Here is a 13,594-nt window from a genome sequence, read left to right as displayed (position 1 = left end):
TGTAATGATGTATGTAACAGAGTTTTAAGTTGGAATGACTCAAATAAAAAATACAAACAAAACCAAATGTCGACAAGGATGTGGAGCATATGGAGCTCTTACGTACTGTTGGTATGAGTGTAAACTGGATTGACCATTTTGGAAAATTGTTTGGTGGTTTCTGCTAAAACTAAATACATGTTTACCATGTCTGAGGAATTTTACTCCAAGATATACATATCCTGCAGAAAGGAGTGCTTCTGTATACCTAAAAAACCTATACACAAATGTTCACAGCAGCTTTATTCACAGCCAAAACAGAAACCACTCAGACATCTATCAACTATCAAAACGATACACTGTAGCATGTTCATACAATGGAATACTACACAGCCAGGAAGAAAAGCACAAACCATGATTGCCTGTGCAACATGGATAAATCATATAAACATACTGTCAAGTTATAGAAGCCAGACACACAAGAATACACATGGTATAAGACCATTTATAAGAAATTGAGGGACTTCCCCGGTGGTCCAGTGGTTAAGACTTCACCTTCCAATGCAGGGCGTATGGGTTCAATCCCTGGTCAGGGAACTAAGATCCCACATGCTGTGGGGTGTGGCCAAAAATTGAAAAAAAAAAAAATTGAAAAATAGACAAAACTAATCAATGTTGATAGGGATCAGAATAGGGTTCCCTTTGGTGGGGATTGATTAGTAGAGGAAGGAAAGAGCCTTCTGGAGGCTGGAAGTGTTTTATATCTTAATCTAGTTGTTATTTATTTGACCGAAGTAAATAAAAATAAAGTGTTTGGTGTTGATCTCCTAACTCTTCTTGGCACCAGGCTGCCCTGATTGCCCCACCCTGGGCATCAGGAGAGAGGGCATCCGTCTTTCCCCAGCCCAAGGGCTCTTCAGATGCTGATATTGACCACTGACGCAAACTGGGTGTGCGACTATGTTATTTACTACTTACATGGATTCAATCAGAGGCAGATGGCGATGTGCAGCCTGCATCCTGCTTAGAGTTCTCAAATGCAAAACAAACAAAAATCTCTCCTTCCTCTGCTCTCTCTCTTCCCATCACAGAGGATCTTGCCCACGGCATCCAACCTGGGACCCTCTCAGGTCTCCGCAGCTGCTTCTTTCTCATTATCTTGTGACAGTAACACTGGGGAGATTTGGGGTCCTGAGCCTCCATACTTAGAATCTGAGCAGCCCTTCCTAGTAAAAACCCTATTGCTGGTTTTCTTCCAAAGGTGTGCAAATTGTATCATGCTGTGTGACCACAACGATGTTAATGGCAGATGTTTCCCCTTCCATGTCTCACTGACGGCAGCAGGTGTTAAAACAACTTGGTTTCATTATACTCGTCTTGGGGCAGGACCTTTGGCAGAGGGCTGCTTTCCCCCACTTAACATCTATCTACTCATTTCTACCATATTATTAGACCTCTTTTAAAATTTTCTTTTACCCTTCAATACTTAGCACGCTGTAAGCACTCAGTAAATGGGAGCGATTATCACTCCTTGGCAAATACAAGCATTGCAGTCAGTAGAGAAGTGAGCCCCACACTGGAGCAGAAATAACCCAGGCAGAGCTATGGCAGCCTTGCTGAATTCACCCTCAAGATGCTTTGACACCCTCGACTCCAATTCGAGGGACAGCAAGCAACTTTCTGATGAACTTCGCTTCCTTCCAAGACTCCTTGATTTCGAGAAGCCCTAGATCAGTGTTTTTTAATCTAGGCGACTCAAGCCCAATTCGTAGGTCATGAAATGCATTTAGACAGATGCAAACAGCATTTTCAAATATTGCAGTCAAATAGAATGAAATAAAGATCAGCAGAAAGTGAGTGGCATGGTCTTAAGCATTGTTTTGTGAAACGTTTCTTTTAGAGGTGCATGTGAGCGTGTGTGTGTGTGTGCGTGATGTGTGTGTGTGATGTGTGTGTACTGGGCTGCTTTGTAAAATGTACTTCTTACTGTGAGCCATGATCAAAGCCTTTGAAAGTCCCTGAGCCAGATAATGTATCCACAAGCATCCTGGTCACTGCAAAGATAAATTAATTTAATAAGTTGACCTCACTCAACTGACTTGTAGAATTGAGTCCCTAAACCAGGGGCTAGTCCCTGACACAATTTGTGGTTGCTCCCACCAAGATACAACCACCCCACAGGAGGCTCTGATAATTACCCTCATTCTGCCCACTTTAACGTAGAATGGAAACTGCAACCACAGAGATCAATGCAAATTGTTTTAGGTGAAGACACTCTCAGACCTTTTGGGTGGATGATCAACACTTAAAAGGACAGGCTTTCAGAGTCTGGCCTTTTGAGAGATGGGTCACTCATGAGAGGCTCCATTACAGACCAAAGTGAGTGTTGTGCAACTTAGAGCAAAGGCACTTAACCTCTTTGGGCTTCTGCTTTTTTGATGATGAAATAAGGAGTAAGTGGGGCTGAAAGGGGGCAAGGGAGACAGAAGTTACTTTTTTCTTTTTATGCTTCTGTGTTGCTTGATTTCCAATAAGGAGGTGTTACTTTTGTAACTTTAAAATACAAGATTTAAAGTTAACATAAAAGGAGAGAGTTGGGCTAGATTGTGATTTCTCAACATTGGAAACTCACATTTCCTTTTAATAAAATGGAAAGTATATGTGCTTGGGCCAACTCTGCAGATGTTGTCCTTTCCCATGTCCATTTCAGACCAGACTCAGGTCACCTATAAGGAAGAAGAGCAGGAAGCGGGGGAAGGAGGAAGGAAAAGGAAGAGAAAGCAAAGTCAACTTGAACATATGGTCAAGGAGTGTGGATTTTACTGAAGATTTGGTGGAGATGGGGAGGAGGGAATTACATCACACATCACACAGCCAAACTGCCCAGATACTATCTTGGGACCTAGCTGCTCTGTCTCTCTGCTCCTTGAGTACAGAGACTCAAAAGAGACTGTGCCTCTTTTATTCTCTCCCCCATCCCACTCCTCTGGATTATTCTGTTAGCAACTTGGTTACACTGGGAACCACGATTCCCAGCCTCCTCTTCTGTATATGGTTCTGGGTTAGAGTTGCTGAAAACTGAAGTTGTGCAGGACCAGGGAGACCCAAGTGAAGCAGCAGCCATCGAGCTCTGAAGGTTGTCTTTGGTTAGGGGAGGGGAAAGGCAGACAGCTGCAGAGGTGCCTGCAGCATCCAGTTTGTCCTTTCTCTTCCCTGCTTTGCGTCCAGCTCTTCCCGACCCTGCTGACCAACAGTGATGTCAAGCCCATCTCTAGACACTTAACTGAATTCACACAGGTGACAGCCACAGACTTCTGTAGACTTCCATGGACTTCTACATCAGCCCCTTTCACAGGGCCCCTGTATCAGCTTGGCCCACACCAAGCTTCCAGAATTCTCTTCATCCTCAGCTCCCATTTATGAACCTTTTCTCCCCCAGCTTCTTCCACATCCTTGTATGTTCTGATTCCTGTAATGTAGACTGTAGTCCAAAGCACCCTGTGGTTCTGCTTCCTGACTGGCCCCTCAAAGACACACCAGGGTCTGGCCCCCCAGCCTCAAAGACAGCAGGCATAAAATGGGGCTGGAAATCTCAATGAAAAGCCAAACTCAGCAGGATCTTAATGTTTGGATAAGGAGTGTGGACTGAATCTTGAGGGCACTAGGGAGCCATAGAATGTGATACACAGGTGTGTGGCATGACTATATTTTTGTTTTTGAAACAAAGTGCTATGAGGAGAATGGATTAGTGGGGAGCCAGAGAGACTGTCAGGAGACCAGTGAAAGGGCCATCACACATGTTCCCAAGTTTTTATTTGTACCTATATAGATGGAGAAGCTGTTCAATGAAAGTTAAACTTTAATCATGGCATGAAAGGTAATCAATCACTTGTCAAGCAAATATTTACTATTTCTGGGCTACGGCTCCTCAGTGATAGGTGGACGGTCACCTCTTTTTCCATCGGGGATCTAGAACATAAGAACTCCCTGAAATAGTGACAACATGGATCAGATCAACAAACGAACCAGAAAAGATGGATGAGTAACACTGAGATGACAGACAAGAGGGGACAGTTTAAACACTAGCCATGTGGCAGCATCAGGGACCATGTTTGCAGAGGCTGGTCATCAGCAACAATAAGAAAATGCTCCAAAGATGAACATTGAAAAAAAAATGAAAGAGAAAGAAAATTCTCATCTCCTTTGTCATCCAACCACTACCATTTCAGCTCTGTTCCAACAGTCATATTTCTTTTCAGTTCATCGAGAGCAGACTGTGTGCACACCAATTTTCCAAGTAGTTTTCTGAGGCTACAGCTCAATACAGCATTATCTTTCTGAGAATTAAGCCTTAAAAGAAGCACCTGCATTTTTCCTTATCCACTAGGAAAAGAGAAAAAAATGAAACACGAGGAAGAGAAAGGTGGGTTTTGACTGTATATTCTGTTTCCAGTTTTTTTAAAAAAGATACAGCTGCCTTGAGCATCATTCTTTGGAATTTCTGCTTTGAGGTTTACATTCAATAACAACATTTGATGGAGAAGGGCCCCCCGAGAACCTGTAGAGGCGTGTGAATCTGAGCTGGCAGCAGAGAGAGGAGGTGGGGGAAGTTACCCAACAGCCCAGAGAAAACCATTTTCATTTCTTCTGAAATTAAGGGAACTATCTTCATTCCCATCTCATAATAAGGAAGTGGAAAGAAATGATAATGTTGAACTGCAATGGCCTGGGGTGCCCTTTTGTTCCCCCAAGTGGATCCTCTCAGATTGCAGCTTGGAGGAGAGGTTCTTGTGGGTGATAAAGGCTTGGAGAGAGCAAGACCCCAAAACACCAGGCAGAAATTAAGTGATACATATGGTCACCTTATCTTTGATAAAGGAGGCAAGAATATACAGTGGAGAAAAGACAGCCTCTTCAATAAGTGGTGCTGGGAAAACTGGACAGGTACATGTAAAAGTATGAAATTAGAACACTCCCTAACACCATACACAAAAATAAACTCAAAATGGATTAAAGACCTAAATGTAAGGCCAGACACTATCAAACTCTTAGAGGAAAACATAGGCAGAACACTCTATGACATAAATCACAGCAAGATCCTTTTTGACCCACCTCCTAGAGAAATGGAAATGAAAACAAAAATAAACAAATGGGACCTAATGAAACTTAAAAGCTTTTGCACAGCAAAGGAAACCATAAACAAGACCAAAAGACTACCCTCAGAATGGGAGAAAATATTTGCAAATGAAGCAGCTGACAAAAGATTAATCTCCAAGATTTACAAGCTGCATGAGCAGCTCAATAACAAAAACAAACAACCCAATCCAAAAATGGGCAGAAGACCTAAATAGACATTTCTCCAAAGAAGATATACAGATTGCCAACAAACACATGAAAGAATGCTCAACATCATTAATCATTAGAGAAATGCAAATCAAAACTACAATGAGATATCATCTCACACCAGTCCGAATGGCCATCATCAAAAAATCTACAAACGATAAATGCTGGAGAGGGTGTGGAGAAAAGGGAACCCTCTTGCACTGTTGGTGGGAATGTAAATTGATACAGCCACTATGGAGAACAGTATGGAGTTTCCTTAAAAAACTACAAATAGAACTACCATACGATCCAGCAATCCCACTACTGGGCATATACCCTGAGAAAACCAGAATTCAAAGAGTCATGTACCAAAATGTTCATCGCAGTTCTATTTACAATAGCCAGGACATGGAAGCAACCTAAGTGTCCATCATCGGATGAATGGATAAAGAAGATGTGGCACATACATACAATGGAATATTATTCAGCCATAAAAAGAAACGAAATTGAGATATTTGTAGTGAGGTGGATGGACCTAGAGTCTGTCATACAGAGTGAAGTAAGTTAGAAAGAGAAAAACAAATACCGTATGCTAACACATATATACGGAATCTAAGAAAAAAAAAAAGGTAATGAAGAACCTAGGGGTAAGACGGGAATAAAGACACAGACCTACTAGAGAATGGACTTGAGGATATGGGGAGGGGGAAGGGTAAGCTGGGACGAAGTGAGAGAGTGGCATGGACATATATACACTACCAAACGTAAAATAGATAGCTAGTGGGAAGCAGCCGCATAGCACAGGGAGATCAGCTCGGTGCTTTGTGACCACCTAGAGGGGTGGGATAGGGAGGGTGGGAGGGAGGGAGACGCAAGAGGGAAGAGATATGGGAACATATGTATATGCATAACTGATTCACTTTGTTATAAAGCAGAAACTAACACACCATTGTAAAGAAATTATACTCCAATAAAGATGTTAAAAAATAAATAAAAAAAGAAATTAAGTGATACATGCAATGATGATTCTAATGTCAGTTCCATTATATTCTGGACAAGGAGGCTTCTATTCTTCTCTCTCTCTCTCTCTCTCTCTCTCTCTCTCTCGCACACACGTTCACACTCACATCATTCCTTTTAGAAATACTCTATGAATAAACTTGAATAACCATCACCAAGCAGCAGCCTTCCCGCTGCTCCTTTCACATGGCCCTCCCTCCTGTGAAGTCTCAACCCCCAAATCCACGACAATATCACAGGTCCCTTCCATTCCCTATCCTGCTCCAAAGGACACTGTTGCCTCCGTTTGGCTCCTAAGGTTCTGACTACTTGTTACTCAGTGCCAGGTATGGTGCCAGGTGCTGGAGTCACTGGGGCACCAGAAGAGGCAAGGGCCCTGCCCTTGGAGAATTCTTATTCTATCAGGAGACAGAGATAACAGGTGAATAGATGAACCAGGTACTGTTAGATTGTAAAAAGTGATGTGAAAGAACTAGATGGTGATTTGTAAAGAGTGCCAGAGAGGGAGGGACTTCCCTGGTGGCGCAGTGGTTAAGAATCCGCCTGCCAATGCAGGGGACACAGGCTCAAGCCCTGGCCCAGGAAGATCCCACATGCCGTGGAGCAACGAAGCCCATGCGCCACAACTACTGAGCCTTCACTCTAGAGCCTGCGAGCCATAACTACTGAAACCCACGCACCTAGAGCCCGTGCTCCACAGCAAGAGAAGCCACTGCAATGAGTACCCCGTGCACCACAACGAAGAGTAGCCCCCGCTTGCCACAACTAGAGAAAACCCGCGTGCAGCAATGAAGACCCAACACAGCCAAAAATTAAAATTAATTAATTAATTAATTAATTTTAAAAAGAAAAAGAGCACCAGAGAGGGAGACTCCCTTTAGCTGGGTGGTCAGGAAAGGTTTTTCTGAAGAGGAATTGAGACCTGCGTAGATGCCAGAAAAAGGAGAAGCCAGAAGGGCACTCTAGGCAAAGGGAATAGCAAGTGCAAAGGTCCTAGGGCAGGAGTGAGCTCTGAGAATTTAAAGTTCAGTGAGCTAAGGGGAATGGGTGGGAGCACAGCTGATAAGATCAGAGAGGTAGGCAGGGGCCAGGTTATACAGAGTTTTATAGAATCTGTTCAACTGATGGAGAGCCATGGAGGGATTTTGCCCATGTGTAAGAAGGTCCCTATTTCTTTTTTGGAATGTTCATCATCCTTTTGCCTGAAGTCTTCAAATAATTAGACTGTCTTTGGTTATCAAGATATTTCTATGTATAGATTACTATAAATACTTTAAGTGCTAGGAATTCATACTTGGATTCATAAGCTCTGAATTTTAGAACTAGAAGTAGTCTCTAGAGATCATCTATTTTAATGTCATTTAATATTTTACATTTTCTAATTAAAATTTTTCATTTGATTATAAACGTGATAAATGCTGAATCCATTGAGAATAGTTGGGTATGACGAATGAAAATCAACTAACTGGCTTAAACCATAAAAGCTATTTATTTATTTATTTACTTAATTTATTTAATTTATTTATTTTTGGCTGTGTTGGGTCTTCGTTGCTGCGCGCAGGCTTTCTCTGGTTGCAACGAGCGGGGGCTACTCTTTGTTGTGGTGCGCGGGCTTCTCATTGCAGTGGCTTCTCTTGTTGCGAAGCACGGGCTCTAGGTGCGGGGGCTTCAGTAGTTGTGGCACACAGGCTTCAGTAGTTGTGGCACACGGGCTTCAGTAGTTGTGGCATGCGGGCTCAGTAGTTGTGGCTCACGGGCCCTAGAGCGCAGGCTCAGCAGTTGTGGCACACGGGCTTAGTTGCTCCGCGGCATATGGGATCTTCCCGGACCAGGGCTCGAACCCGTGTCCCCTGCATTGGCAGGCGGATTCTTAACCACTACGCCACCAGGGAAGCCCATAAAAGCTACTTATTGACCTTTGTTTGACTGAAAAGTTCAACAGTATGTCAGCTACAAGCAAGGCTGGATCCAGCTGCTTGACAATGGTGCCAAGGACCTGCCCTTTTTATTGCTCTATTCTACTATCCATAGTGTATGCTTTCAGCTAAGGTTGGCTTTTAATCACAGGATGACCACCTGAATCTCCTATGGTTATAATCTTTTTTGTTAATGCCTGCTGAAAGAGAAGCAGTCTTTATTTCCACTTGCCCTGCTAAGATCCTGAGATTAAATTTAGACCAGCTTAGGTCATGCACCCACCCCTGCACCAATCACTGTAGCTAAGGGAATGCAAAGACCTCATTGGCTTAGCCCAGGTCATGTGCTCCACCCAGGAAGAACCCAAGGGCTGAAGTCACCTTTTCCAGAAGCACACCAGCTAAGATTAGAGAAGGAATATTCCCCTAAGGTAAAAATGAGGGTCATGTTGCCAAAGTTGGGTGGTGGATGGCTGAGATAGACCTTCAGATCACTTATCAAAGATGAACACTCACATACATAAATACTGATATTGTAGAAGTTATAGTTTACTGAGTTAACTCAAAGGAGTCATCTTCAGCAAGTACTTCTAGTGGCCATCAGGAAGGGGGATTTTATTAGTCATGATATGCTAACAGCTATAACAAACATATCTAAATCTCAGTGGCTTAACATAATGACACTGTGTCAAAATGGTCCAAAATAGTGTGGGCTGGAGGGCACTCTGCTCCACACAGTCACTCAGGGACCCAGGCTTCCTGCATCTGATAGCTCCCCCATGCCTGAGGGCCTTGGAGACCTTCATTGGATTTCCTACATCCAGTGAGCAGATGAGGAAAGAAAGAGCACACAGAGAAGGTCTTTAGTCTTCTAGCCTAGAGAAGGATAGGCACACCTAGCCTTAACTGCCTTTGCCCAGAAGTAACACATGACAGTTTTGGTCTCATGCCACTGGCTAGAACTAGTCACATGGTCCTATCTGGATACAGGATTGCTGGGAAATGTAGTCTACTGGGTTCTCAGGTAGAGGAGGGGAACATGGATATCAGTGACCACAGCACCTTTCCAACAGTATGTCATTGATCACAGCTTCTGGAATCTTTGCCATTTCTTCCACGTGCTCATTGTAAAAAAAATTTAGAGACCTCAGAAATAACCTTCATTTGATATTTTTATAACTAATCCATGAGAGGAAGTGCATAGTGAAATGTGGTAGATTACTATTCAGAAATATTCACTCCCCATCCCCTGTCCACTAAAAGGATGGAGACTTTGAGACTTCCCCCACTTTTTGACATCAAATGAGGCCAAGTGACTTGCTTTGGCCAATAGAATGAGGCAGAGGTGACTGAGTGCTGGTTCTGAGTCTAGACCTCAAAGGACCGCTCAGTTTTTGCTGTCCTTTTGTGTTTCTGCTATTGCCACTGGAAGAACATGGTGGGCTAGGGCATTGGTACCAGAGAAAGAATGAGAGATACATGGAACAGAACCACCCCAGCTGATCCTCCCTTAGATTGCCCAGTCTTGATGGCCAGCCCAGCCACCAAGTGTAAGTCCAGCCGAGATCAGCAGAGCCAACCAGCCAAGCCCACCTCCATCAACCAACCCCAACCAACCTGGAAACCCATGAGCTACAGAAGTGCTTCTTTTTACAAACAACCCAATCAAAAAATGGGCAGAAGACCTAAATAGACATTTCTCCAAAGAAGACATACAGATGGCCAACAGGCACATGAAAAGATGCTCAATATCACTAGTTATTAGAGAAATGCAAATCAAAACTACCACTAGGTACCACCTCACACCAATCAGAATGGCCATCATTAAAAGTCTACAAATAATAAATGCTGGAGAGAGTATGGAGAAAAAGAAAGCCTCCTACAATGTTGGTGGGAATGTAAATTGGTGCAGCCACTATGGAGAACAGTAGAGAGGTTCCCTAAAAAACTAAAAATAGAGTTACCACATGATCCAGCAATCCCACTCCTGGGCATATACCTGGACAAAACTCTAATTTGAAAAGATACATACACCCCAATGTTCATAGCAGCACTATTTATAATAGCCAAGACATACAAGCAACATAAATGTCCATTGACAGATGAATGGATAAAGTCGATGTGAGATACACACACACACACACACACACACACACACACACACACACACACTGGAATACTATTCAGCCATAAAAAAGAATGAAACAATGCCATTTGCAGCAACATGGATGGACTTAGAGATTATCATACTAAGAGAAGTCAGAGAAAAGCAAATATTATATGATATCACTTATATGTGGAATCTGAAAAAATGATACACATGCCCACTCCTCTCCTCCCTCCTCTCCTACCCAAATCCCCGAGAAGAAATGGGAGGGAGTTACAGGGGACGTGTGCTTGCCTCCAGCACGTTGGGAATGAAAGGACTTGCAGGAGAGCCCTGGAGTCCACAGAGTTTTCGAGGAGCTTCTGTATTCAATAAAAACAGCTATTTGTCTAAAAACAAGTGATACAAATGACTTATTTACAAAATGGAAATAGACTCACAGACATAGAAAACAAACTTATGGCTGCCAAAGGGGATAGTGGGAAGAGGGTTAGGGGAGATAAATTAGGAGTTTGGGATTAACATATACACACTACTATATATAAAATAAATAAACAACAAGGACCTACTATATAGCACAGGGAACTATACTCAATATCTTATAATAACCTATAATGAGAAAGAATCTGAAAAAGAAAATATATGTGTATATATATATATATATATGAATCACTTTGTTGTACACTTGAAACTAACACAACATTGTAAATTAACTATACTTCAATAAAAATAAAGAAGTGCTTCTTTTTGCATGCCACCGAACTGTTGTGCTTGTTTGTCATGCAGCAATAAGCCAATACGGCAGGGTTTCTCTAGCTTGCAGCGGACACCGCAGCTTCCTAGGTTATGGTCCCTTGAAGACAATGTGAGGTAGGAAGATAGTAAGAGAATTCTGTGAGCAGGCACAGAGGTGTCAGGCACATGTCGGGAGAAATGCTCCAGACTCTGCTGAAGATGACATGCTCTGAGTGATCACACATGACCAGGGGATGGAATTCCGGAGCCATGGTTAACTTCACCTCTCGTGGCCTGAATCCAGAGCCAGGCACTGGCCAGAAGGTGCTGGCATTTGAGACGGAAAGCAGCCTCCCCCCTGCCCAGAACCACGCAGCATTCATGCCTAGAAGTCGCCAAGCCGTTTTGCTTACCGAGGAGCCAAGAAAGGTAAAAATGGAGCTGGAAGGCGTTCAGACACCAAGAGCTGAGAGGAGCTACCGACAAAAGTCTCCCATTCTGAACAAAAGAAAATAATTGGAGAAAAGGTCTGATTTTCAGGTAAAAAGGGGACACCTATCACCAGAATACCAGAACCAGCATCTGGCCCTCAGCTCTTAATATCTAATGCCATTCTCCAATAGAGGAACCAGGGATCTCTGGAGAAATGGCTGTTCTCGGACTGGGGTAGGAAATCTATAAGACGAGTCTGGAGGCTCGGACAGTGCCAGAAAGTGAGAAAGTGCTCAAGCATAAACAACACACACTAGACGATGGGGGCGTATCAAAGGAACACAGGAGCCAACTGCAAGAGCTCCCAGAGGCCATCGCTGGAACAATCTGAGCTACAAAATAAATAAAGGAATATTGGATTATAATCCAAAGTATAAAATATCCATGTGTCCACAGAAGAATTCCCCAAAGTGTATATAGCTACCCTACCCTCAAGGAGACGGACCATAACTCACCCGCCCTAAGTGAGGGCTGGGCAGAGTGCCTTCCCTCCAAGGAAGGGGCGGGGTCGGGGGAGAGAGTAACTTGGTCGTGGAGAATCTACCCAACACCATCTCAGCCAGGTGACCAAAGTTAAGGCATGTTGTAGGTATCCTTGGTAGGATGTGATGGGAATGACATTTTATCTCCATGGTCTCTCTCCTAAAAACCAATTACCCCAGCTCATCGCGAGAAAAACAACAGACAAATCCCAACTGAGGAGCATTCTACAAAACACCTGACCAGGACTCTTCGACATTGAGGTCATCAGAAACAAAGAAAGTCTGAAGAACGCACAGCCAAGAAGAGCCTGAGGAGACACAAGTAAACAGAACACAGGATTCATCCTGGATGGGATCCTAGAAGAAGAAAAGGACATTTGGTAAAAATTAAGGGCTTCTGAATAACGTATGAACTTCAGTTAATAATAATGTATCAGTATTGGCTCATTACTTAGGGCAAATTTACCATTCTAATGGAAGATAACATTAATGTTAATAATAGGGGAAACTGAGGGGTATATTAGAATTCTGTGCACTGTTTTCACAGTTTGTAAATCTAATTGTATCCTCAAATTAAAAATATATTTAAAAAATAATAAACCACGGGCATCCCTGGAGGATAAAGGAGGAAGCATAAGCATAGATCTTAGTCACTTTGCCTCACATTTACTATAGTTGGGTGACCCTGGGAAAGTCATTTAACTTCCTAGCATTTCAACTTCCTCATCAAATGTGATCACCACAGGAGGGGGGAAAGATGTAAAGAAGGTCACATGCCTAAGCTGTGGGGATGCAGCAAACAACCCACTATGTCTAAGGTCATCATTATTCCTCTTCAAGTAAGAAAAATAAATCAGGAAAATCTTACTTTTTTTTTTTTTAATTTATTTTTGGCTGCACTGGGTCTTCGTTGCTGCTCACAGACTTTCTCTAGTTGTGGCGAGCAGGGGCTACTCTTCGTTGTGGTGCACGGACTTCTCATTGCGGTGGCTTCTCTTGCTGCGGAGCACGGGCTCTAGGCGCACGGGCTTCAGTAGTTGTGGTGCGTGGGCACAGTAGTTGTGGCTTGCGGGCTCTAGCGCACTGGTTGTGGCACACGGGCTTAGTTGCTCGGTGGCATGTAGAATCTTCCTGGACTAGGGCTTGAACCCGTGTCCCCTGCATTGGCAGGCAGATTCTTAACCACTGCACCAGCAGGGAAGGCCAAGATACTAGTAATTTTAAATGTGTCATCCACTCTGCTCCAACTGCTTTCTGTTATCTGGAAAATCTTAGATTATATCTACTAAAAGAAAGAAATAATTCTAAGTGTCATTCAGACTGTTGGAAATGATGGGGTATTTTTTTTTCCTATGAAAAGAAAAATATTCAACCCTGCAACTTGGAAGCATTTTTGTTTCCCCTAACAAGGCCCTGTGTGTCAATTTTCCACGGTTTTAAAGCCCGATTGCACAGCCTGAATGAAAACACAATGTCATCACGATTACTGAAATCAATTAAATGTCAAGGTTTTTCCATTTGCATGCAGCTTCCTTTAGACA

The 13,594-nt window shown here is 43.1% G+C and overlaps 1 long non-coding RNA gene across 1 annotated transcript in view; it reads left to right on the top strand.

The window, feature by feature from the left end:
* Positions 1 to 5,691: 5,691 nt before the first annotated feature.
* LOC309610957 overlaps positions 5,692 to 13,594 on the top strand; it is a 155,913-nt gene continuing 148,010 nt past the window's right edge. Inside the window, exon 1 of the long non-coding RNA XR_014234260.1 lies at positions 5,692 to 8,038. This is a non-coding gene — a long non-coding RNA (uncharacterized lncRNA). The remainder of the gene's footprint in view (positions 8,039 to 13,594) is intronic.

This window comes from Balaenoptera borealis, assembly GCF_965194805.1.
Source record: "Balaenoptera borealis genome assembly, chromosome: 14".
Classification (NCBI taxonomy): domain Eukaryota; kingdom Metazoa; phylum Chordata; class Mammalia; order Artiodactyla; family Balaenopteridae; genus Balaenoptera; species Balaenoptera borealis.
Note: the sequence above shows the minus strand (reverse complement) of the source record. Positions and strands in the feature narration are given on the sequence as shown.